The 27,971-nt window shown below is 35.7% G+C and overlaps 1 long non-coding RNA gene across 1 annotated transcript in view; it reads right to left on the bottom strand.

The window, feature by feature from the left end:
• Nucleotides 1-2,181: 2,181 nt before the first annotated feature.
• LOC133250104 (uncharacterized) overlaps nucleotides 2,182-27,971 on the bottom strand; it is a 35,116-nt gene continuing 9,326 nt past the window's right edge. The window contains exons 2-4 of the long non-coding RNA XR_009737230.1: nucleotides 5,065-5,127; nucleotides 2,436-2,589; nucleotides 2,182-2,313 (exon numbers count right to left, since the gene is read on the bottom strand). This is a non-coding gene — a long non-coding RNA (uncharacterized LOC133250104). The remainder of the gene's footprint in view (nucleotides 2,314-2,435; nucleotides 2,590-5,064; nucleotides 5,128-27,971) is intronic.

Consider the following 27,971-nt stretch of genomic DNA (forward strand, 5'->3'; position numbering starts at 1 on the left):
TGAGTAAATTCATGAGTGTCTATGGATGCTCTTTTTTTTTTTTTTTTTTTACCTAAGAGAGAGAAAAAAGTCAACTTAACCATAAGCTATAAGAATTTAACTACTAATAATCAGTATCAGTTCAGTTCAGTCACTCAGTCATGTCCGACTTTTTGTTACCCCATGAAGGACAGTACGCTAGGCCCCCCTGTTCATCACCAACTCCCAGAGTCCACCCAAACCCATGTCCGTCAAGTCGATGATGCCATCCAACCATCTCATCCTCTGTCGTCTCCTTCTCCTCCTGTCCTCAATCTTTCCCAGAATCAGGGTCATTTCAAATGAGTCAGCTCTTCTCATGAGGTGGCCAAAGTATTGGAGTTTCAGCCTCAAAATCGATCCTTCCAAATACACCCAGAACTGATCTCCTTTAGAATGGACTGGTTGGATTTCTTTGCAGTCCAAGGGACTCTCAAGAGTCTCCTCCAACACCACAGTTCAAAAGCATCAATTCGTCAGCACTCAGCTTTCTTTATACTCTAACTCTCACATCCACATGTGACCACTGGAAAAACCATAGCCTTGACTAGATGGACCTTTGTTGGCAAAGTAATGTCTCGGCTTTTTAATATGCTGTGTAGGTTGGTCATAACTTTCCTTCCAAGGAATAAGCATCTTTTAATTTCATGGCTGCAATCACCATCTGCAGTGATTTTGGAGCCCAGAAAAATAAAGCCAACAACTGCTTCCACTGTTTCCCCATCTATCTGCCATGAAGTGATGGGACCAGATGCCATGATTTTAGTTTTCTGAATGTTGAGCTTTAAGCCAACATTTTCACTCTCCTCTTTCACTTTCATCAAGAGGCTCTTTAGTTCCTCTTCACTTTCTGCCATAGGGTGGTATCATCTGCATACCTGAGGTTATTGATATTTCTCCCGGCAATCTTGATTCCAGCTTGTGTTTCTTCCAGTCCAGCGTTTCTCATGATGTACTCTGCATATAAGTTAAATAAGCAGGGTGACATTATACAGCCTTGACATACTCCTTTTCCTATTTGGAATCAGTCTGTTGTTCCATGTCCAGTTCTAACTGTTGCTTCCTGACCTGCATACAAATTTCTCAAGAGGCAGGTCAGGTGGTCTGGTATTCCTATCTCTGTCAGAATTTTCCATAGTTTATTGTTATCAACACAGTCAAAGGCTTTGGCATAGTCAATAAAGCAGAAATAGATTTTTTTTATGGGACTCTCTTCCTTTTCCCATGCTCCAGTGGATGTTGGCAATTTGATCTCTGGTTCTTCTGCCTTTTCTAAAACCAGGTTGAACATCTGGAAGTTCACAGTTCACGTATTGCTGAAGCCTGGCTTGGAGAATTTTGAGCATTACTTTACTAGTATGTGAGATGAGTGCAATTGTGTAGTAGTTTGAGCATTCTTTGGCATTGCCTTTCTTTGGGATTGGAATGAAAACTGACTTTTTCCAGTCCTGTAGCCACTGCTGAGTTTTCCAAATTTGCTGGCATATTGAGTGCAGCACATTCACAGTGTCTTCTTTCAAGATTTGAAATAGCTCAACTGGAATTCCATCACCTCCACTAGCTTTGTTCGTAGTGACACTTCCTAAGGCCCACTTGACTTCACATTCCAGGATGTCTGGCTCTAGGTGAGTGATCACACCATTGTGATTGTCTGGGTCAAGAAGATCTTTTTTGTACAGTTCTTCTGTGTATTCTTGCCACCTCTTCTTAATATCTTCTGCTTCTATTAGGTCCCTACCATTTCTGTCCTTTCTTGAGCCCATCTTTGCATGAAGTGTTCCCTTGGTATCTCTAATTTTCTTGAAGAGATCTCTAGTCTTTCGCTTTCTGTTGTTTTCCTCTATTTCTTTGCATTGATCTCTGAGGAAGGCTTTCTTATCTCTTCTTGCTATTCTTTGGAACTCTGCATTCAGATGCTTATATCTTTCCTTTTCTCCTTTGGTTTTCACTTCCCTTCTTTTCACAACTATTTGTAAGGTTTCCTCAGACAGCCATTTTGCTTTTTTGCATTTCTTTTTCTTGGGGATGGTTTTGATTCCTGTCTCCTGTACAATGTCATGAACCTCCATCCATAGTTCATCAGGCACTCTGTCTATCAGATCTAGTCGCTTAAATCTATTTCTCACTTCCACTGTATAATCATAAGGGATTTGATTTAGGTCATACCTGAATTGCCTAGTGGTTTTCTCCACTTTCTTCAATTTCATTCTGAATTTGGCAATAAGGAGTTCATGATCTGAGCCACAGTCAGCTCCTGGTCTTATTGTGGCTGTTATAGAGCTTCTCCATCTTTGGCTGCAAATAAAAAATCAATCTGATTTTGGTGCCGACCATCTGGTGATGTCCATGTAGTATTTAAATATTTAGTTTACTTATTGAAATGTGTCCATCCATAAAGGTTATATTGAAATCCTTACCCTCATAAGGTAACTCTATTTGCAAAAAGAGTAGTTGCAGTTTTATTAGTTATGATGAAGTCATATTAGAGCAGGGTGGGCCTCTGACACAATGTGACTTGTGTCCTTGTGAGAAGTTGGCCATATGAAGACAAAAAGACATGGAGAGAATGCCCTGTGAAGACAGAAGATTGGACTGATGCATCTGTAAGCTACAGGACACCAAAGGTTGCTAGCAAACCATCTGAAGCTAAGGAAAGCAAGGAGTGATTCTGCTATAGGTTTCACAGAGAGCATGGCCCTGTTGACACTTTGACTTCAGCTTTTTAGCTTCCTGAAGTGTGAGAAAATAAATTTCTGGTGATTTAATATATGTAACTTCTGATACCTTTATTATGGCAGTCTTAGAAAACTAATTGGAGAACGCGATGGCACCCCACTCCTGTACTCTTCCCTGGAAAATCCCATGGACGGAGGAGCATTATAGGTCGAAGTCCATGGGATCGCTAAGAGTCGGACATGACTAAGCGACTTCACTCTCACTTTTCACTTTCATGCATTGGAGAAGGAAATGGCAACCCACTCCCGTGTTCTTGCCTGGAGAATCCCAGGGACAGGGGACCCTGGTGGGCTGCCATCTATGGGGTCTCACAGAGTTGGACACAACTGAAGTGACTTAGCAGCAGCAGCAGCAGGAAACTAATACAATTTATCAGACTCATTCTAGAATATAATGTTTTCATATTTGATCAACATAGTGTTACTCACAGGGAACAACTAACCCTATAAAATCACACAATAAGTGGAAAAACAGAAATTAAAGTCATGTTTTATGTAAGCTCAGTCCTCTTTGAGCCAATAATATAAAATATTGTAAAATGATATAGGGTTTTTGTCTAAGAATGTACAGGTACACAATGGGCTACGATCCATAGAGTCACAAAGAGTTGGATATGACTTAGTGACTAAACAATAACAGCACATACCTATACCAAAATTTGTATAGGCAATTTCCTTTGAATTCAAAACTATTGTCTTAGAATTATTTTTAAAATAACTAATTTGGCACTCTTGGATTTCCCATGTCTTGGTCCTTGGTTTCAGGTCCGCAGAACACACTCACAAAAATAAAAACAAAAAACACAAACAAAATCAACTCATAGGTTTACAAGCTAATGCTTATCTTTCCTTCTTATTTACTGTCAAATACAAAAAAGATTAGGAAAAATACTGAAGCAAGGCTTAATGCCACCTTTCTAGCTTCTGTTGGTGCTTAAAACAATGACTGCCATGGATGAAATTTTTAATGAGTATCTGTTGAATGAATCAATGTTCTATTCTGTGACCCCTGCACCTATACTTACACTGGCTTAAGAAAAGCAAAATGAACTCTCTCTAAAAGCTTTGAAAATAGAGTAAATACAATTCAAAAGGAAAGGAGCAAGCACAAGGATGAATATATGGCAAGTCTATGCATTTTTTTTTTTTTTGGAATAGCACATTTTAAAAATGGAATATAAAATCTCTTCTGCTATATATCAGTGGGCTCTAGTTATATGGATGAAAATAAAATAAAATGAGTACTACAAGAGGAAATAGACACACTTTTATGTGGGAGTTTATGTTTTGCACTTTGTGTCTATAGCTGTTGTCATATCTCTTTATAAACCAAGTCAGTTTTATCCACATTTACCAGCATGTCATTTAACATACAAAGCCATAGCCACATGTCAGGAAGTATGCCTACTTTCCAAAGCTGCTGTTATACAAAACACACAAAAATGGTCAGAACCTTCTCTGGGTCATGGAGTTATAACCCAGCATAACCACTGTGTCTAGTCATCGCCAGTTAGGAAAACTTTTATATTAAGATTTCTAACACATATTCAATATCTGGGATTAGGGCATTCTTGAGTGCTCAGTTGAAAGTAGTTATTTCAAGTAGATCTTCAATTAAGCATATTTACAAGAGGGGTAAATCAAAAGGACATTTGAAGAAAAGTTTCAGTTGCCCTTTTCTCTTCTTCAGTAAGTTTGTTTTACTTCATGACCCTGGTATTACAAAAAATAACTGAGCAGAACATTGACTGTAAGACATTGTCAGGACATTTCCTATGTGCAGTGGCTAGACAGGAAATTTTCATTTCATACACCATTTGAGCCTAGCTGCAGTGATTTCACAAAAGTCAGCAGGGTTTGAAAAGTTAATGATAAAGAAAAGCATTTGTTTTTGTTATTTTGAGAAAGTACTTGAGTGTTTAAAACTAGAACCTATGGAGGGTGGTTAGCCATGGGAAAGTGCAAAATTTATTTCACTTTATTTGTCACTGCTTATATTTATATCACATTTAGAAAAAAAAATATCATGGAAATAATATCACAATGAAAATTGCATCAAGAATCATGGTAATAATCAAAATATGAAATATTAGTGAAATAAGCACACAATATGTAATAATACATATACTACTGATAAAAGCAAATCAAATGTTTTCCAATTATAGTCACTACAATAGCCACTTCTTTTCTTCACTTAAATACATGAAATTTGCTGTAAGTTTATTTATTTATCTATTCATTCATCCCAAAGATATTTGTTAATATATTTTTAACAGTAGGAAATATTTGAACAATAAAAAGACAACTATACCTGTGATTTGTAAAGTTACATCTGATAATGGGTAACACCATTGGAGATTGTTTCTATATCATCCTGAAGAAAAAATTTTTGCTGTTAATTAGAAGGCTATAGAACTATGAGATAAGTTTTGATATGCTAATCTTAACTTTCATAGTAAAACTGATGATTATGCATTGTTAATTTTATCTCCCGAATGGATCTCCTAACAACAAACTGTATATGCTTCTGCCTTGATCAGACCAAAATCACTCATCCTCTTGACTCTTGCTACAGCCTTCTGATGTGAAGAGCTGACTCACTGGAAAAGACCCTGATGCTGGGAAAGACAAAAGGCAGGAGGAGAAGGGGGTTACAGAGAATGAGACTGGTTGGATGGCATCACTGATTTGACCAACATGAGTTTGAGCAAACTACAAGAGATAGTGAAGGACAGAGAAGCCTGGCATGTCGGAGTCCATGGAGTCACAAACAGTTGGACACGACTTAGTGGCTGAACAATAATAACAGCTTTCTGACCCGTGTTCCTGTCTCCACTTAACTCTTTTCTCCTGACCTTTCCAGCACTCCAAGATTTCAGAGGCATTGTGTATGTTAGTTGTTGAGTTACATCAGACTCTGACCCCATGCACTGTAGCCCTCCAGGCTCCTCTGTCCATGAGACTCTCTAGGCAAGAATACTGGATTGGTTTGGCATTTCTTCCTCCAGGCAATCTTGGAATGGGTAGTCGTTTCCCTTCTCCAGGGGAATCTTCCTGACCCAGGGTTCGAACCCATGTCTCCTGCATTGCAGGCAGATTTGTTAGTGTCTGAGCCACCAGGGAAGCCCTGGTAACAGTGAGCTAAAGAATTCTTGTGTGGGTCCATACTAAGTCACTCTGTTGTGTCCAACTCTTTGCAGACTCCATGTACTGTACCCCTCCAGGCTCCTCTGACCATGGAATTCTCTAGGCAAGAATACTGGAGTGGGTTGCCTTGCCCTCCTCCAGGGTTCAAATGCATTACACCTTAAAGAAAAATAAAGTGCTCTTTCCAACTGAGGACTTGTATTAGTTCCATGTTTCCTAGAGAATGACTTTGCACTTCCTTACTTATTCTAGTTTTTCATAGCCAAGCCATGGGGCTTAATCTTCTGACATTCTTACACTGTATACCCTAAATTACACTCACCAAATCCTTTAGATCTCTACACAAACCCATGAAAGTCCTCAACATGCTATCTCTTTAACTCCATTCTTATACACATGCTTTTTCTCCTCTTTAAAACTCTACCCCATTTTTTTCTGGAAAGCTCCAATACATTATGTAAGACCCAGTTCAAATCTAAGGTCCTCTGAAAAATAGTGTCAAATTCCTCAGTAGGGAGGCATTCCCTTTTCTGCTTAAAGTTTTTCATCTATCTCTAAAATATCCTTGATCACACCATGCTACATTTCACTTTATGTCATTTTTTTTTCTCTTAGTGGTACTGTCCTATTTTTAGTTTGTATCTACATACAGCAAGTAAGATGGAACTCAGAGTGCTCACTTTGGCAGAAAATATATTAAAATTGAAGAAATACAGAGCCAGAACCCCAAAAAGGGATTTCTTTATCTCACTAAATAACTTTGTTCTGTATGTAATGAAATATCAAAATCCATTTTTATTTCATCTTTCATATTTTTCTATCATCAAAACATTGCATTAATAACATATTGTTGAACATACATTTCATAGTTAATCATTTGTTCTGCAATGTCAGTTCAATTATCAATAATAGTAACATATTTTATATGATAGCATTGATGTTTCTGAATATGTAACTCTATTTCTAACAGATGCATATTACTAAACTGGTTTTCCCACTAAGCAACTTGAACAATTTGGCAATGACATTCCTTTTCTTCTTTCATGTGAAAGATTGTTACAATTTTAATGTTTACAGATTATCACCTCTAATATAGGGGAAAACATAAACAGAAACAAAATAATAGGGAATTCTGATCTTCCAAGAAGAAATAAGATTGTTGTAAGCAATAGTTTTAAAATAGAATAGGCCAAAAGGAATATTCCAACTTTTTATCTGCCTAGTAACATTTGCTTCAAAAATCTTTTCACTGTAAAATCATAAATTAAGTCATTTTCTACCTATTACTTAAACTGCAAAAATATAAAATACAAAACGGAAATCATTTCTTCACTCAGAAGTTACTGCCTTTTTGATATCTTTTAAAACGCACAGTATATAGCAGAGTTATTTGTAAATCCTATTTAAAACATCTTTCAGTAATTCCTGATTATTTCTAGAATAAGTTAGCATTTCACTGTGAATGTAAAGATGAATAAAACAATAATTACTCATGGCATACTATGTGTTAGGCTTGATGAGAAGTGTGAAACACAGAGCTCAGTGGAAACTGATGAAGTGCCCTTATTCCTCATGTGAGGCTGGATGTGAATGAGGGCAACAGATATCAATAAAAACAAGCCAGCAGTCACATAGATGTAAATCTCAGAAGGTTAAGTACAGTGAAGGAAATCGGCATGGATCTGAGAAGATGGGTTTGGCATATGCAAATCTAATTAGATTTGCTAACTAAGAGAAGTAAGTAAGGTCGCTCAGTCGTGCCCAACTCTTTGTGACCCCATGGACTGTAGCCTACCAGGCTCCTCTGTCCATGGGATTCTCCAGGCAAGCATACTGGAGTGGGTTGCCATTTCCTTCTCCAAACTAAGAGAAGTCCACACCAAAAAGATGAGTTTCAAATCAATAACCCCGGAAGACATAAAGTGAAGGTAATGTGTTTACTCCAAGAATTTTCAGATTTCAGGAAGAGTAAGCCAAAAACGAAGATCATGGCACCTGGTCCCATGGGAAATAGATGGGGAAACAGTGGAAACAGGGTCAGACTTTATTTTCTGGGGCTTGAAAATCACTGCAGATGGTGATTGTAGCCATGAAATTAAAAGACACTTACTCCTTGGAAGGAAAGTTATGACCAACCTAGATAGCATATTGAAAAGCAGAGACATTATTTTGCCAACAAAGGTCCATCTAGTCAAGGCTATGGTTTTTCCAGTAGTCATGTATGGATGTGAAAGTTGGACTGTGAAGAAAGCTGAGTGCTGAAGAATTGATGCTTTTGAACTGTGGTGCTGGAGAAGACTCTTGGGAGTCCCTTGGACTGCAAGGACATCCAACCAGTCCATTCTGAAGGAGATCAGCCCTGGGTGTTCTTTGGAAGGAATGATGCTAAAGCTGAAATTCCAGTACTTTGGCCACCTCATGCAAAGAGTTGACTCATTGGAAAAGACTCTGATGCAGGAAGGGATTGGGGGCAGGAGGAAAAGGGGACGACAGAGGATGAGATGTCTGGATGGCATCACCGACTCAATGGACGTGAGTCTGAGTGAACTCCGGGAGTTGGTGATGGACAGGGAGGCCTGGCGTGCTGCGATTCATGGGGTTGCAAAGAGTCGGACAGGACTGAGTGACTGAACTGAACTGTATGCACATTTAAAGGGAGACATATCTGATGCAATATAAATAAACATATCTTGGCTGAAGACAGTTAAATATTTAATTAATTTATACACAGTCAAATTTTTCTGAAATAGGCAGTTTTTAGGACCAGTTACTGATTTTTTTGACATCACTTTGCAATTTCAGATTGTAATAGAAATAGCTTTTTCCTCATTCATCATATAGTTGCAAATGCTTTCTAAGTTTTTTAAAGCTATTTTTCAAAAAGATAATTATGTGCTGAAGCAATAAAATTGTGATAAATGCTTAGGTGGGAAGTGTTCCTATATGGAGAAAGAGAAGTACTAATGGAGCTAGAGTTGAGAAGGCTAAAGTGGGAAAGATAGAAGCCATACTGGGGGAAATTTCTGTTTCAGATAATTAACATATGCCAAGAACTACAGAAATTAAACAGCGAGCTTTTATAAATGCAAAAGCTGATATTACCACCTTCCGTCTCTCAACTCCTACACACTAAGTTGGGAGTTGAAAGACATGGAATTGGGAGCTTAAAACAAACACTTCTTCTGGAAATGGTCACCATCAATATAAATCTATTAGTAAATATGGTTCATTGGAGGTCTGCCAACATACTGAGAAAGAGTATAGGGGGTCCTTATGGAGGAGTTAGGGGGAATAAGTACAAATCTTTCTTGTAGAAAATGCAATCGTTTTTCAAATCACACAGGTATCTCTGGAATAATGTAGACATATATGATATGAAAATTGATGGTGAACTAAATATTTCCAGGACCCAAAAGAGCTCTTGAAATGCAGGAAAGGACTCATATTCTTTTCAAAAGATTGAACATTTTTATTATCAATCAGGAAATGATTCATAATTTTAATGTCACCGAATAAATTCATCCAAAAAATTGTGTTGGATTTGAAACTTTATGTATCCAGGAGAAGCAAGTATTCATGATTATAAGGCACTATGAAGTCTGTGATGTAGCTTTATCATATTAGCCACAAACAGGTAAGTTATCCCCAGTTGATAGTTGTTGTTTTTGTTTGTTTTGGCCTTATTTTTAATTTGCAGCTATTTTGAACAGAGTTGCCATGAAGCACAAAACTATTTATAAACATCATACTGATTGATCACAGTGTAACACATTTATGGATCAATCTAGATCAAAAACTAAGGAAGTAGAAAATGGAATTATTTTGAAAATTATATCCATAGGAAGACAATACTAAGACTGGAAATGCTGAATTGCTACAACTCCCCCAAAATTAATTTTTTTTTCTTGTGTGCTCAATTGCTTTAGTTGTGTTCAACTCTTTGTGACCCTATGGACTGTAGCCCACCAAGCTTCTCTGTCCATGGGATTCTCCAGACAATTATACTGGAGTGGATTGCCATGCCCACCTCCAGGGGATCTTTCCAACCCAGGGACTGAATCCGCATCTCTTAAGTCTCCTGCAGTGCAAGCAGGTTTCTTTTCTTTTTTTTTTTTTTTACCGCTAGAGCCACTGAGACCCAAATTTGTCCTTCGTCTTAGACGCTAGTAATCTCCATTTTAACTGCTTTTTAGTCTCAACCCAAAATGTTAATTCTACTGCCACATGTCCAAAAAGCATCATTTCTACTTTGTTTTTAAGGACTTGAATATTCTTGGAAAATAAAAGACTTGTTTCTGTTTCATTTTATGCTTAATGTTTTACCTGAGAGAAACATAGTGATGCAGTTAAATTCAATCATGGATCAAATACTCCTATCAGAAGTTCAAAGATTATATATTTGGATTTCAAATCTGAATGAAAACTTGTTTAAATGAAAGAAAAGTATTATTTTTATAATATATTCTGATTTAATTACATTTTATAATGCCTTCCATTTTGCTCCATACAAATTTTTTCGTAGAGAATAAATACTCTTTATCTCATTGAGAATAAATTTATTTCATATTCGCTCTATATGGTTATGATAATATGCTACAATTTTAGGAAGATAATTAGTTTTTGCAATTTCTGGTTTCACAGTTTTTCCATGTAAAATCACAGTGGTTTAACTTCTACTTTTAAAAATATTAAATTTATCAGTTTGGAAATAAGTTTATGCACTGTGTTTAATATTTGGAGTGACTTACTTTTGCTTTATTTCAGCCATATACAAATGTCATTAAACACAAGTGTCATTTTGCACTTCTCTCTTAAAAACTTGGTCCCATCTCTATGACTTCAGCAGGTATTTAATAAGAATTCATAAAGAACATGCAAGGGAACAAACTTTCAAAAAAACATGAATTCATGATGATATGGCTGGCCTATTGAAGGGTAAAATTATGCTGAGATTTAACAATGCAGTTAACATAAAGAGAAGTATTTATTTATGTAAGTCAAAGGAGAAATTTTTGTGTTGGAAGACACAGTCCAATATTGTTGATGATGATGAAAATAGTGTTTTAAGTATTCAGTATGCAGGGCATGCATGATGACTCATTAGGCAGAGAAAATTATTACTGCCCATTAAAGAATTAGCTTTCAGACAAATGGAAAAGTTGATTACTGCACCTCTGAGTGGCTGATTCCTAAAATTATATAATTAATGAATGTATGAAATATTTAATTTCATACATAAATATCTGTGAAGAAAAATTAATTGTTTCATACAATATAAGTAATTCATTTTACATGCAGGATCAAATATTAAATCTGAAATCATAAAATAGTTTTTCATATTATTTGTTCATGCCAATTTTGTAGCAAAGTTATTAACATTTCTATATTTTCAGAAATTATTTAAGTGGAAAATTTTGTAATATAGATGATACTGCTAATATAATTAAAACCAAACAGTTTTGTGTATATTAACTGTACGATAAAAATGTTTTTGAGGTCCACAGGCTCAGAGAGTTTGGATTAGGTATCCTAAATTTTTATTGTAGAATTATTTTACAAGAAAGATAGTGAAACAAGCTGGTTAGATTTAGCTACCTTGTATTAGGTAATAGCCAAATTTCTAAATATTTTATAAGATAAATTCGGTAAGCCACATATATTTTATCCATTGTGTACCATAGCATACAATATAAAACAATACTTATCAGAATGCGAGACCTTCAGTCTTAAAAATTATAACAAACACATCTGAGCTTAAGTTATCATGTAATACTTTCTTATATTTTACAGCAAAGTCTAAGATTTGGATTTTGTCATAGCATTTCTACTAACACAAGTTCCATACTTTCAAAATTATGCTGAAATGTTGAAACTATTATCAGTTATCAAAGTTCAAATTAATTTAAAAAATTAAAATGACAAGTCCATTCTTTAAAATATAAATAAAAATTCTTATCTCATAGAGGGAATTTTAATTAAATAGGTTGAAGTGATGCTTAAGAATATATATAATAATCTATCCATCTATCTATAGATACCTCTCTCTATATACATATACTACTGCTGCTGCTGCTAAGTTGCGTCAGTCGTGTCCGACTCTGTGCGACCCCACAGACAGCAGTCCACCAGGCTCTGCCATCCCTGGGATTCTCCAAGCAAGAACCCTGGAGTGGGTTGCCATTTCCTTCTCCAATATATATATATACACATATATATATGTGTATATATATATGCATATATATAGTATCTATTAAAATACATACAGTATATACATACTATACATATACGAAATATATAAAATATATATGTAGCTGTATTGTATACTATATTTAGATATGTTATATATATGTGTGTGTTTATATAATAATATTAGTAATAATACTTATTATGGTTATTGTAATTCTTTTCTTGCCATTGCAATGTCAAAAGTTCTACCTGGCTAAGAGGTTCCTATTTCCCCATCAGATCATTTTGAGATAATTGGGTCTTTCCTGAGTCCTATTCTCATTAGATCAGCCTGTGGATCCTAACTGATTAAGCTGCAAATCCTTCTGCAAACTGATGACTGAATGAATGTGTGCAGTCTGATTCTATCCCATTATGTTACCTTGCAAATTTAACCACTTTCTATGCACTCATTAATTATGAGCAGTTATAGTATAAAACAATGGAGTCCATGGAAGCAGTATAGATTATGATCATTGTTTATGCACTGTATAAAACAAAACAAACAAAAACCTAAAGAACTTCTCTAACAAGCTTAATCAAATGTTAAATCGTGGAAGAATTCTCAACTACAGCATGTTGGCAATACAAATGAATCTGAAACTCAAAATTCTGGCCCAAAAAAAGCTGTCACTAACATTCTATTTGCTTTTCAATGGATAGAGCAAATCTTAATGGGTCAGTGTTCTTACTAATATGTGATAATGGGGAGAGAGGGATTGAATGATCATTAGGAAGTGAGAGACATTCTCTATGCAAAATATTAGATATAGAATGAAGTCAAAATGATATGTTAACTTACACTCAGTGAAAACAAGGAAAAATAACTTCCTTTCAAAAATTCTGGAAAGTTGACTTTTTTTGGAAATCTTTGTCTGTTTGTCATTCTTAAAGTCCATAGGGATTCCCCAGGCAGAAATACTAGAAAGGATTGCTATGCCCTCCTCCATGGGATCTTCCCTACCCAGGGATCAAAGCCAGGTCTACTAAATTGCAGACAGATTCTTTACCATCTGAGCCTCCAGAAAAGTCTATACATACACACACACATACACACACAAAGAATAATAAAAGGGAAGAGTTACTCCCTAGCTGACTTAATTTTCTGAATGTAACATAGTGAGAAAACAATAATATATACACTGAAGTTTTTATTCCTAAATAAAAAGTAAAAATTTTGATGTGAATATAAAAATTTCTTATTTGATGTGATAGGTCTTATTTGATGTGAATATAAAAATAGAATCCATCTTTCTTAAAAAGGTGATTGTCTATGACATAGACAAATGTTCGAAACTAACCATTGCACAAATTGGTGGATAATAACTATTTATCTATCATATAAACACTATTTTTCATAATTTGAAAGAATGTACTACAACAAAAAGAAAGAACAAAAGATTCAAGACACAGTAATGTTTATTTTGGACAGGTATTCCAGATTTAAATGTTAGCAGAGATTACTTTTTTCTTTGGTAAATATCCTATTTTTAAAAACTGGCTGGTCATCATACTTTGAATGGTGTACTACCAGGCCAGATGCGAGAGTTGGACTGTGAAGAAAGCTGAGCACCGAAGAATTGATGCTTTTGAACTGTGGTGTTGGAGAAGAGTCTTGAGAGTCCCTTGCACTGCAAGGAAATGCAATCAGTCCATTCTAAAGGAGATCAGCCCTGGGTATTCTTTGGAAGAAATGATGCTAAAGTTGCAATTCCAGTACTTTGGCCACCTCATGCAAAGAGTTGACTCATTGGAAAAGACTCTGATGCAGGGAGGGATTGGGGGCAGGAGGAAAAGTGGACGACAGAGGATGAGATGGCTGGATGGCATCCCCGACTTGATGGACATGAGTTTGAGTGAACTCCGGGAGTTGGTGATGGACAGGGAGGCCTGGCGTGCTGCGATTCATGGGGTCCCAAGGAGTCAGACATGACCGAGTGACTGAACTGAACGGAACTGAACTGAGAGATTACTTTTTTCTTTGGTAAATATGCTATTTTTTAAAACTGGCTGGTCATTATACATTGAATGGTATACTCACAGACTATATATGCTTTCTCAGAGCGGATGGCTTTGGACTGATTTTTGAGAAGGAATTACCATTCCCTTCTGTGAGTTTTAAGTAATCGGAATAACGCTTAGAATGATCAAAAGAATATGAATACAAACAAAGCTGACTATAGTGTAAGATGCTCATAGCCAAAGATTCAGTGGTGAAATTCCATACTTATTTCCATCAAACATCAGATTTATCATAGGCTATATTCAAGAAAGCAAATTATAGAGATTTTTATATATTATATACATAATTTCTTGACCAAAGTTGCCTCTACTAATTTTAACCTTTTATTTCTCTTTCTTCTGTTCGTAGGATTATTGTAGAATGAAGTTCTATGTCATTCTGTATTAAAGATAAAAATGAATAAGAAAAGAAAAAGAAAGAAGGAGGAAAAGAGGGGAGGAGAAAGAAAAAGGGAGAGACAACAAAGGAAAATGGAAAAGCAATGTTTCTTCATCACAATATATTACATTACTCTGAAAAGTGAAAGTGAAGTTGCTCAGTCCTGTCCAACTCTTTGCGACCCTATGGACTGTAGCCCACCATTCTCCTCTGTCCATGGGATTTTCCGGACAAGAATACTGAAGTGGGTCGCTGTGTCCTTCTCCAGGGGATCTTCCCAACCCAGGGATCGAGCCCAGATCTGCCGTATTGCAGGCAGACTTCACTCTCTGAGCCACCAGAGAATACTCTTATTTTACTTAATAAACTCTTTTGCTTGCTTGCTACATAATGCAATATCAATTTTTGGATAAATGCATCAAACAAAATGTCCTAAGATGGCAATAGTTAAATGACACTATGTTGTGCACTTGACATGAACATAATATCATATGTCCACTATCATACTTCAATTTACCAAAAAAGAATGGTGCCAGGGAAATATACCAGAAGTCCACATCAAGCAGCCCCCTTTTAAGTACCCCTCAAGACTGAATTGCATATTCAACTTGAGGGAAAAACCCTAAATAATTCCAAAGAATTATTGTGCTTACTCTATAAATTTCTGTTTTAATACAATGCTCAGCAGAATGTATTTCTTTCCCTGTGTTCACATATCATATTGACTGTAACATCTAATGAGGTGGGGGTAGGGTTTTCCTCAACTGCTAACTTTTCACAAAACTTTCTAATGATCAGGCAGAATAGCATTTCCCACTTATTTAAAACTTTTTAATGATCATTTTTCCCCAATGCTTAGCAAAGCAGCTGTTTTTCCCTCAGACTGAGGTTTATGCCAAGTTTAAAATGTTAATGTTTTTAAGCCATGTGCTCAAGAATTAAGTATCTCCAATTTCCAAACTGGAAGATCTTGGCAGCTTTCACTCACTAAATAAACTCAGTTAGAAAGAGACTTCTAACATAGAAGGAAGAAAAGGAATCCCAGGCACTTCTCTTTGTCAACTTTGTGACCTTCCTAAATGGCCAACAGTATTAAGGTTCCTTTTAATGATCTACAATTAGTGGAATATGATTTTAGTGGTTGGCCTAGGTGGTTAGTTTTTAAATTAACAAAATTAGATTACTGAGCAGGATAAAAAGAATAGGATAATTATAACTAAGACTGTGTAATACCAAGATACTTGATATTATAAAAGCAAATGGTTTTAAATAAGTTCAAGGTTCTTAATTTTGATAAATTTGTGTAAACCATAAGATGGTCTTTCAAATTTAAAGATTACTATAAAATTCTATTTGTTCTAGGGAATAAAATTCCCCAGGCTCTGTGAAAGTTATATCTAACATTTGTTTTGTCTTCAAGTCTTTTTTAATAACTACATTTTAAAATTTACTTTTTTTGGCATACATCTCTGTGAATTATAAATGTGTAGATTCATGTAACCATCTAGAACAATAAGCATATATAACAGTTCCCTCACCCCCCAAAACCTCCTTTGTGTTATACCTTTAAAATAATATTTCGCTATCTCTGTTGCTGCTGCTGCTAAGTCACTTCAGTCGTGTCCGACTCTGTGTGACCCCGTAGATGACAGCCCACCAGGCTCCTCTGTCCCTGGGATCCTCCAGGAAAGAATACTGGAGAGGATTGCCATTTCTTTCACTATCTCTAAAATCATACAAAGAAGGATAATTTTATCGTTTTGAGAATACCATATGTGTGTTAGTCACTCAGTCATGTCCGACTCAGTGAACCCATGAACTGTAGCTTGCCAGGCTCCTCTATCCATGAATTTCTCCAGGCAAGAATACTGGAACGAGTGGCCATTCCCTTCTCCAGGCCATCTTCCTGACCCAGGGATCGAACCCAGGTCTCCTGCATTGCAGGCAGATTCTTTACCTTCTGAGCCACCAGGGAAGCCTGAGAATACCATATAATGTCATAGAATATATAACTTTATATCACTGGCTTCTTTCATTCAGTATATCTTGAAGGTGAATTCAAGTTGCTACATTTATAAATAACTTATTTTTTTTGATGAATATTATTCCACTGTATGGATTTACCAGAGATTATCACTTGTTGAAAAACGTTTGAGTTCTTTCTAGGTTTTGGTGATTGTGAATAAATTTGCTATAAAGATCTAAGGGCAGGTTTTCCTGTTTGTATACATTTACATTTCTCTAGAGCAAATAACAGAAGTGGAAATATGTCACACAGTTAAGGGGAAAAAAAAAAAAAAGCTACTGGGTAATCCCAAGAACAGAATGAAAATGTCAGAAAAATAGCTGAGAAAAACTGGGAATAAAATTACCTACATCAGAGGGTTCTAGTGAAGAATTACAACATTTGAGATGTCATAGCCCCTGATGTGGTTCTGAAAAAATCTTTGTTTCCACTGACACATGACAAATGCAAAATACCACTGTTAACAAAAGCTCTTAAAATCAATTATTCCCTAATTCTCCCTGGTCTAAAAAAAATCAAAATGTCTCTAAATAAAATTTTAAAATATTGATATTACTGATATATTCAGTGGTCACTATGTGTATTTTTAACTTTTTATTGTGTTCAGGTAAATGAGGGCTTCTGGTGATCACTATTCTTAGATTGTTAAAGGTTGTTTAGATACAAAATGTGAGATTCTATGTTATATAAGTTTGATATTTATCAATGTGAATTTTGGCAAATAAATAATATTAGATATCTATTTTTGAAAGCAGTACAGCCATTTTTATTAGTAAAATTTACATTTAGCATTTTTTCCTGTTGTAATTTAGTGGAGTTCTAACATTCTTACATATATTTCACATCTTTCCTTCTGTCTCAACAAAGGCAAAGTGTTATCCTGGTACATTTTCTAACAATGTCCTTGTATATATAATGAGTCTGGAAAATCTTTGTTGGTGTGTGTTCATTTTACAAATGGAGAGTTTTTCATTATAACTTCTCTTTTGAAATAAATGTTACCAGTGTTTTGAATGATCGTGAGAAACTTGGCCCCAGGGCTGTTGAGGTCAACAATAGCACTGAATGAAGTGTCTGGTTGGAAAGAGAAACCAATCCTGGCTCACTTTGCATCAGCATCCTTTGAGAAGGCTTTCTCACCACTAACATTTGCATGATAAATTTATGGACTCTGGCTCTACCAGCTTGATTGAACACATTGCATTTTGCTAAGAACAGCATGTCAACTAGCACAGTCAGCATCCATATACATCTGGGAAAACTGCAACTGTTAGAATTGTGCCATGGGACTGAAGACAAGAAAAGCTTTGTCAGCTGTCAGTTAGACATTTTGCTCACTATCTATTGATGGATGAAAATGTTGCTAATATTCAATGTGGTGTTTCATATATTACTCTTTGGATTCTGACAGCTCCAGAGGTAAAGAGAGAGGTCAAGTAAAGGCACAGGAACAAGAGAAATACCCAGCCTTAGTCCTAATACTTCAGGAGATGAGGAACAAAAGAAAATTACAAGCACAAAAAGTGGGTCTGAGAAAGCAGCTGGAGGTTGCTTGGCAGAGAGTAATGCTACAGGGCAATGACTCACTTTAGAAAATATCATTAGTTCCTCTGTCACGTGCAAAAAGCAGGCAAGATATTATGTAATAATGCATTTCTTGCATTATCTGAAATAGCTGCATAATGTCAACCAGTTCTGACAACTGCAGGGGTTTGTCTACAGACCATTCTGCTTGAGAGTTAATTTTATTATATTATCTGCATAATTTAAGAAGAATTTTTAAAAATGATTAAAGTACCTATTTGACCTTTCAATTTAATTTTGCATGGTATAAATCGCATTGAAACTAGGTTTTTAAAATCTGAGGTCAATGGTCGCAATGAATAGAAATAAGAATATAAATTTTGGATCTTCCTTCATAGTTCAGCGGGTAAAGAATCTGCCTGAAAGACAGGTGACCAGGTTCGATTCCTGGATCAGGAAGATCCCCTGGAGAAGGAAATGGCAACTCACTCCAGTATTCTTGCCTGGAGAATCCCATGGACAGAGGAGCCTGACAGGCTACAGTCCATGGGGTCGCAAGAGTTGGACATGATTTAGCAACTAAACCACCACCACAAAAACAAATTAAAGAAAAATAAAATGAGAACATCAGGAAAGCCTTTTTTTTTTTTTTAATCTACTCCAGAAAGGGATCAGTTATCTTGCTAGGAATAAACAGGGATATAGTCTTACTGCAGCATTGGATAAGTAATTTTAAATGGGTATAGGAAGGTTTGATATAATACAACAAAATTTGTTCTTGGACATCTGAAAGTAGCCGACAAAGGAAATTAATACACTTTACGTCTTTAGTACCAATCATCAGTTATACTACCTTTTAATGAAATAGGACATGAGGATGGGAATAAGGTTCAGGAATGTGTAGAGACTGAGATGTAGTAGGACTGAGAAATCATGATGCTCAGTGCTGACATGGAATTTCAAGTTCAGGTGAAATTCAAGGTTGTAGTTTTGTCAGAAATTCTAGATGTAAGTTTGGTTATAAATAAAATAAGAATTTTGAATCTAAGACATTGTTCTTTTAAATAGGCATCACAGATTACTTGCTTTGTATAACTCTTCATGGTGTAGAATGACAACAAATTGACACGTGTATGTGTTTCCCCCATGTGCTCATGAATGCTTTTGAAAGAAATTTATCCTCTAATTCTTAGACTAGCTTGCTTATGTTTTTATTCTCCTAGAATAAAGGTATCATTTAAACCTGTTGAAATATCACCCACTGCAGATTCATTAAAAACTAAAAATAATAATTATAAACTTAGAGGGACATACCACACCAAGTTGTCAAGGTCAGCATTAGAATACGCTTGCGTGTTCAGTCGTTTCAGTTGTGTCTGACTCTTTGCAACCCTATGGACTGTAGCCCACCAGGCTCCTCTGTCCATGGGATTCTCCAGGCAAGAATACTGGAGTGGGTTTCCATGTCCTCCTCCAAGGGATCTTCCCAACCCAGGGATCGAACTCATATCTCTCATTTCTCCTTTTTTACCACTAGCATCACCTCAGAAGCATTAGGGTATAGTGCTATTGAAATCATGGTCAAAAAAGAGAAAAGGAAATTGTTAGAAAGCCAAGCCACTGAGTACATAATGGAGTATAATCAAGAGTTGATACTTGGAGGAAAAAAAAAAAAGTAAAATGTACATAGTACTGAAGACAAAGCAGAAAGAAAAGGAAGGCTTCTGGCCCGAGTATCCAGATATCAAACTGCATGAGAAGAGCAGAGACATCCTTCAGACAGAATCCAAAGGTGAATTATGTGATACTTCTTACCAGGACATGTATTTTTTACAGGCCTATCTGCCCATCCCAAGGTTTTGTCTTGCTATATGTTGAAGTAAATAGATTGCTTGTTTGGAGACTTGAATGTGATCCATGCCTTCATAGGGAAAGCATATTTGTATAATATTAGAGATCTTTTTCTACTGTTTCATAAAGGAAGTGCCTAGTAACCAAAATATTTTTCCAAACTCATAAAATAAAGTAATTGTGAAGCATTACAGGTGAATTGTATACTCGAGGAAAGGAAATAACAGTAAACATTAAAGCTTTTAAAAATTTTTATTCTACTTCTCTCTGTCCATTCCTCATTTGCCACCCCCCTTCTCTTTTTCTTCCTCTTTCTTTTAAATTCATAACTCCATTTAACCTTCCTTCAAGGTATATGATCTCTCAGACTCACTACTTTTGGAGTGATTTGTTGGTGGTTCCTGTTCTGTTATGGGAGTAACCCTGCTTTTAAAGCCTTCCAGGAATAGGATGCAAAAAAGAAAGAAGTTGTTTCTAATTTAGTTACAGTAGTGTAAGCCTTCAAGGCTCACATAAACTCCAGCTCAGTATACTGTGGTAGCAAACCATACAGAAGTTTGAAAGGAAAGCCCTCACTGGCAGTAAGAACAGTTTCATGGAATACCTCTTGAGATATATAGTTAATCAAAAATAGTAGGCATCATATGTTTTTCTTAGCAATTATCATTATTCCAGCATATGTCAAGGCTGTATATTGTCACTATGCTTATTTGACTTATACACGGAGTACATCGTGTGAAATGCCAGGATGGATGAAGCACAAGCTGGAATCAAGATTGCCAGGATAAATATCAATAATCTCAGATATGCAGATGACACCACCCATATGGCAGAAAGCAAAGAGGAACTAAAGAGCCTCTTGATGAAAGGAAAAGAGGAGAGTGAAAAAGCTGGCTTAAAACTCCACATTCCAAAAACTAACATCATGGCATCCAGTCCCATCACTTCATGGCAAATAGATGTGGAAACAATGGAAACAGTGAGAGACTATTTTCCTGGGCTTCAAAATCACTGCAGAAGATGACTGCAGCCATAAAATTAAAAGACTCCTATTTCTTGGAAGAAAAGCTATGATCAACCTAGACAGCATATTGAAAAGCAGAGAAATTACTTTGTCAGCAAAGGTCCATTTAGTCAAAGTTATGGTTTTTCCAGTAGTCATGTATGGATGTGAGAGTTGGACCAAAAAGAAAGCTGAGGGGATGACAGAGGATGAGATGGTTGGATGGCATCACTGACTCAGTGGACCTGGGTTTGAGCAAGCTCTGGGAGTTGGTGATGGACAGGGAAGCCTGGCATGCTGCAGTCCATGGGGTTGCAAAGAGTTGGACATGACTGAGCGATTGAACTGAACTGAATAGATGTTAGCTATTGAGTCATACAGATATTAATGAGCACAAAATTACAGGTAACACCTGTTGTTGGCAAAAGGGTTAGAATCAGGCTCTAGGTTCCCAAGTCCATTCTCTTAACCTCTGTGCTCCACTGCCTAACTGTCATTTAATAGTGAATGTCTCAGATTGTTCTCAAATTGTTTTAGTATGTTCTATGAATATTTTTAATATGTTTAATATTTTCTCATTGTTTTAATATGTATTAACACTTTAAATCTTCATAGAACCTAGGAAATAGGGCCTATTATTATTCCCATTTTGTAGATAAGCAAACTAAGATACTTATCCAATATGCAATAGATATGGATTATAAATGAAGAGAGTTTAGCTCCAGAGTCTTAATAACCTTAATTTGTAGGAAGCTAGTAGTTAAGAGTGGAATTTAATTCTTGAATAAATGAAAACATATCTAAGAGGTAATTGGCATGGATAAAGTCATGCAGTTCCTATCTTTAAGGAGTCAGAGTCTAGTAAAAACAACAATTATAGAGAATATTTGGAAAGAGTGTTCGATGAGAAAAATCAGTCTTGAAAGTTATATACACTCTACAAGGGATTTTCGAGCATAGAATTTTGTTAGAATTTTGCAGCTGGGAAAATATCTTTGCCAACTTGTGCCCTTTTAAATTTAAAAATAAAGTATTGTGTCTCAAATGTCTTTAATTCTATTCTAAAATTCTTTGGTTTAAGCAAAATAAAAAAGAAAACTTCTAAGTATTAGTAACTTTTGACACAAATGCTTTACAAATTGAAAACTTTGGATTATTACTTATTTAAAAGGAAGGTGAAGAAAAATGTGAATTTTTAAATTAATATTTAGAAAGTTTGTTACTTTTATATTTATTCTATGGCTATTTTTACTTAAAATTTTTCATATAAATATTTAAGTCTTCACAGTTTAAGAAATAATTTTGACAGCTGACTGTAACTTCACAAATCTAGTTTTAATCGACTAAAAAAATTTCCTTAAAATCAAATGCATATCTGAAATTATTATCTTTCCTTGTTAAAAATGAATAAAACGCAAACAACTCCAGAATCACAAACAGACAATTTTCAATGAAACTTGCTGTTGGAAGCTGTCATTGTTGACTTAACCTCAATGTTTTAGGGCTGAAAAGCACTGAAGACTTAACCAGATTCAGGCTACTGATGTATTAGTCCATACAATGATAATCAGTTGGAACTTGTATATCTGATAAAGACCTCCTCACTGAGTGATACAAATTCCAATGATTTCCAAAGTCATTACAGCTTCCTAGGTGGCACTAGTGATAAAGGAACCTGCCTGCCAATGCAGGAGACATAAGAGACTTGGGTTCCATCCCTGGGTTGGGAAGATGCCCCTGGGGGAGAGCATGGCAACTCACTCCAGTATTCTTGCCTGGAGAAGTCCATGGACAGAGGGGCCTGGCGGGCTACAGTCCATGTGGTGGCAAAGAGTTTGACACGACTGAAGTGACTTAGCACACAAGGCACACATTATTTATTCCTCTGAGGACATTATTTAAGTGAAAGATACCATTTCTGCATAAAGGACTTGCTTCCTAAAGGACGTAGCTAAATTAATTACATGTATTTCTGATTATTAGTGGGGTTTAATGACTGTATATATTTATGCATTTACTATCTTATAATGTTTACACAATCTCCTTAGTAAACATAATGTTTCTGAGAACCAATGATAAAAAGTTAATAAACATTTAAGGTCTTTGCTATTCTAGGTGAGTTGGATATATTACTTCTAATCTCCAAACAATCAAGCTCAGTGAGAAACCTGAGAAGCAGAGAGTAAAGTAGCCAGAGTCACTGGAGTTTTAATCCAACTGTCTGTGATTTTTAAGCCTGTACATGACATCTTATTGCTCCTTATAAAGGGAGATCTAATTTGCTCATCTCTGGTTTCAACTGAAGTTATTAGAAAATAGATTAATTCCATAAAGCTGATTTTCATATTTCATAAAAATGTGAGCATATTAAGATGGAGAGAATTTAAACACACACATATTCACCTTTCAGGTTTAATTCAGTTCCAGAAAAAAAATGCAAACTTTATCAAATATATTTATGCTCCCACTTTGGAATAAAAAACTATAAAAAGGTATACTAAATATTATAATAAAGTTGCATGAGTCCTAAAATATCTCTATATAAAGAGAAATTGATTGCTCAAACTAAAATTGAAAGCTAAAAGGATATTGACATGTGAGTTGTTCTGATGCTGGTATACTGATGTATTAAGCTATATTCTAATAAGTTCTGAATATTAATAAAATACCAAAATTTTTAGTCCTGCCTTTACCAAAAATTATGTGATTAGACAAATCATTTAATTTCCCTGGACCTCAAGTTCAGTACCTATAAAATGAAACACTAGATTTGAAGCCCATTTTTATCTTGAAAATCTCTGATTTCATTAGAATACTCCTAGAGAGTGAAGTTCGTCTAGTCAAGGCTATGGTTTTTCCTGTGGTCATGTATGGAGGTGAGAGTTGGACTGTGAAGAAGGCTGCGCGCCAAAGAATTGATGCTTTTGAACTGTGGTGTTGGAGAAGACTCCTGGGAGTCCCTTGGACTGCAAGGAGATCCAACCAGTCCATTCTGAAGGAGATCAGCCCTGGGATTTCTTTGGAAGGAATGATGCTAAAGCTGCAACTCCAGTACTTTGGCCACCTCATGTGAAGAGTTGACTCATTGGAAAAGACTGTGATGCTGGGAGGGATTGAGGGCAGGAGGAGAAGGGGATGACAGAGGATGAGATGGCTGGATGGCATCACTGACTCGATGGACATGAGTCTGGGTGAACTCCGGGAGTTGGTGATGGACAGGGAGGCCTGGCGTGCTGCGATTCATGGGGTTGCAAAGAGTCGGACACAACTGAACGACTGAACTGAACTGAACTGAGAGAGTGAAGTTATTTAGAAAATGTATACACGTTGATTTCTGATTCCTCTGGCTTTCCTAAACCCAGCTTGTGCAGCTGGAAGTTCTCAGTTCATGTATTGCTGAAGCCTAGCTTGAAGAATTTTGAGCATTACCTTGCTAGCATGTGAAATGAGTGCAACTGTGAGGTAGTTTGAACATTCACTGGCATTACATGAAATACATGCTGCATGAAGATAATATATATAAAGTTTAAAATCGTATGCCAGTGAAACAAATTTCATCTAGCACCTTAATATTCCTAAAGATTTTTTTTTGTTTGTTTTAATTCCAACACTCTCTTTATATGGAACACTAAACTTGAGAACTTTCTGAATTGAAAGGAAGATTTGCCTTTAGCATTCCAGTTTTTAGGCATTGTGAAAACTGTCTACTTAACCTCTTTTTCCCAGACCTATAGCATTGTCTCTATAAATTTTACCACCAACTTAAGTGATAAGACAGAAAAATGGAGGGGAAGGATGGAGGGAAGGAGGAGGAAGTGGAGGGAGAGGAGAGGGAGAGAGGAGAAAATGATACTAAGATACAGAGGAGAAACATAGGGAATATTTGTCTTCCTAAGTTTGCATAAGACATGTATATCTATAGATACATATTTTTTCCACTAAGTATTCACCCTGTCATCTCAAGGCTGTGGTAAATTACTGATAGTCATAATTTTTAACCTTCATCGTGTCAGTAAATTTGGTCTATATTCTGTCTTAAATATTGAAAGTCTGACTGCTTTGACCAATGGAATAGTGTAGAAACTATGCTGTGCCAGTTTCTGGTTCCAGGGCTTCTGACTGGCATCTTTCATTTTCTGTCTCTCAGAGTACTTCCTTTCAGGACTCAGCCTCTATTACTATGAGCTCTCCGTATAGATTAGAGTAAGTTTCTATAGCTGAGTTTCTATATCATCTTTCTCCTTCTTCCTCTGCTCCCCCTCCATCTCCTTTTCTCCTCCTTCTTCTACATTTAAATTGGCTGTATGTGATTATTTTTCAGCTGTAATTGAATCTATATATATGTATGCCCCAGACTATTAGTTTCTGTACACTTTAAGAAACTACCTAATAAATGGAAAGCCCTTGGGATTTGGAATCCTTTTGATCTGGGGCTTGATGTTGTCTTGTCATTTATTATCTTTAAGCAGTTGTCAGTTCCTTAACATTTACCCAAATCAGTTTTATTTTTTTACATTTGCTAAAAATTTCATCAGTAATTTACACTGAGGATTAGATAAATGAAATTTACTTGTTGATAATAATATCTCTTGCAAAACTGAGGTGAAATTAAAGAATCTATTTAAATGTCCCAGTATCAGAGAGTGAATAATGGTAACTTCTGTTACTCCTATTGTTTTTGTTAATAAAATATTTTCTACATGTGAGTAATGGTTAAAAATGGGACAAGAAGGTAACATCTTTCAAGATTTATTTTTATGGTGGTATTTCTTGTTTTAGAATGAACGGTAATATATATTAGTGAATCAGACATAAATAATTGAATATAAATAACAAATAGAATGGTAGATTTATTTGGATCTGCTGTTTAGAAGGTCTGCTGTTTAGAGTGGATTTCCTGAGTCTACTCCAAGCATAATGGTGTTACATGAGTTTCCTGGAACAGATCATGAAATGAGCGATAGAAAGTAGAAGCTTTGTTGTGGAGTACTCTTACGATATACATCAATAAAGAAATGAGAAATTAGATTGAGAGGGAGAAGAAGACAAATACCATGATGACAATGGGGGATTCAGCTGACTCTATGAGGAGCTCTGGAGTTTGGATGGGGCTTCATCATTGTTCCAAACTGAGGCACAGAAGTTAGACATTTGTACCCCCTCTCCATCATTGGCCAGCAGCTGACCTCAGGCTGTGTTCTAGCAAGGACACCCTCTGAGCTATTAGTTTCCTATGGCTGAAGGCAGTTCCCAGTTGAGTGATACAGCTGTGAATGGTCTCAGCCCTCCTATTGCCATACAGTGGGATAATGGTTGCCCAGGAAGTATCATGTAGTAAATGTGGACACTTTCACAATATCCACTACAATACCCTGGATCCAAACTACTTTTATGAGACTTATAAGGATTAGCAATTTCTTTCTAAAAGTTTGCAAAAGTTATAAAATAAATATCTTTGATAACACTTACGAAAATGCTTAAAATCAAAATTAGGAAACATAATCTGTTCCTTATATAATTACAACTGTATTTGAAGTGGCCAGAAATGTAATACAGATCTCTAAAAGATTTTTTTTTTCTCAAACAAGGGCCCCAGTGATGTACTACATTGTAATTAACACTGAAATTCTGGGAATTACTTTGTCATTTCCAGGCAGTATGGTTCCAAAGCTGGGAAGTGAACACTGTACATGAAATGATTGATTTCCCATGGATTCCAATGGGCTGAAGTTCCTTCATTATGCAAATTAATAAAATTCAAACTATACAAAACATATATTAGTCATTGATGATTAATTCATCCACATCTAGGTACTGAGAGTCTGGGCTACTTAAGCCACACAGATTTTTTAACCTTTTCAATTTAATATTTTGTGTATATATTCTCCTTCATAGTTATAATTCAAGACTGGTAAAAAGTGTAAGGAAATTCTAAAACTATCATATAGTATGAAAATAATTCAGTATTTATGGATAATTTTTGATGTCTTGAATAATTAATTAGAAGGAACTCAAATGGAGATGATGTTATTCTATTTTGGGGGACAGCATAAAATAAACATTTAAAAAGTACTCATATAAAATGATAATTTTTGTAGTTATATAAAATTTAAAAGCCAATAAGTAATAGGAGATTCTACTCTGTAAAAAGTGCTTATCAAACATTTACAATTAATATCTGTGATGGTAAAGGGAAAGAAACACACTTCAGCAATATCTATATATCACAGTTCAAAGTGGCCACCAGCCAAGCATTACTTTGAAATGCCCTGCTGTGATGGTTTACCTGGGGGCCTCCCTTTCTCCTTCAGACTAAGTTTAATATAAAGCAAATCCCACCACAGCTGTCTTCAAACTCTCTAGTAACATGACCCTGTGGGAAGATGATCTTTGATGTTAACCCCCATCAAAATGACAGTTCCCCAAAATGAGAAGTCAATTCCCAGGAAAAACAATAGAAAATGTGTTCGGAGGTGAATAGAATACTGAAGTTTTGAATGTTTAATACTAGTGACCTATTGAACAACATTTTAATTATTTTATGTAACAAATTCATTTTTCAGGATAGCTGTAATTTATGACTATTAGCATAGTATAATGCTCTCATTCCCTATATTTGTTTCAAGGAACTAGAGTTTTTTCTGCATGTTATTTACACACATAAACAATCATCCGCTCTTTGTGCTTAATACATCATGGACTGAAATGTCTTATGTCTTTGAAGAGGCTATATTTTTATCTACCTCTGTCTATGTCTATATTTTTATCTCAGTGTTTAAATACTAGCAGCTTATGAGATGTGATATCGATACTAACACTTCAATAGAACTGAAGTTTTGGTGGATTTGAGATCAAAAAACAGAACTATGTTAGATTTAGCTCAGAATATAAGCTCATGTAAGGTTGCCTGAATTATATTAAAAATGAGAACTGTAATAAGTGGGTTCAACAAGCAGTTTCCTAGGCTGTTATTTTATCCACTTGGTACATCCCAACTGCCACATAGCAGAAAGGTCTTAATAATCTAGTTTAGGAAAATAA

This window comes from Bos javanicus, chromosome 6, assembly GCF_032452875.1.
Source record: "Bos javanicus breed banteng chromosome 6, ARS-OSU_banteng_1.0, whole genome shotgun sequence".
Classification (NCBI taxonomy): Eukaryota; Metazoa; Chordata; class Mammalia; order Artiodactyla; family Bovidae; genus Bos; species Bos javanicus.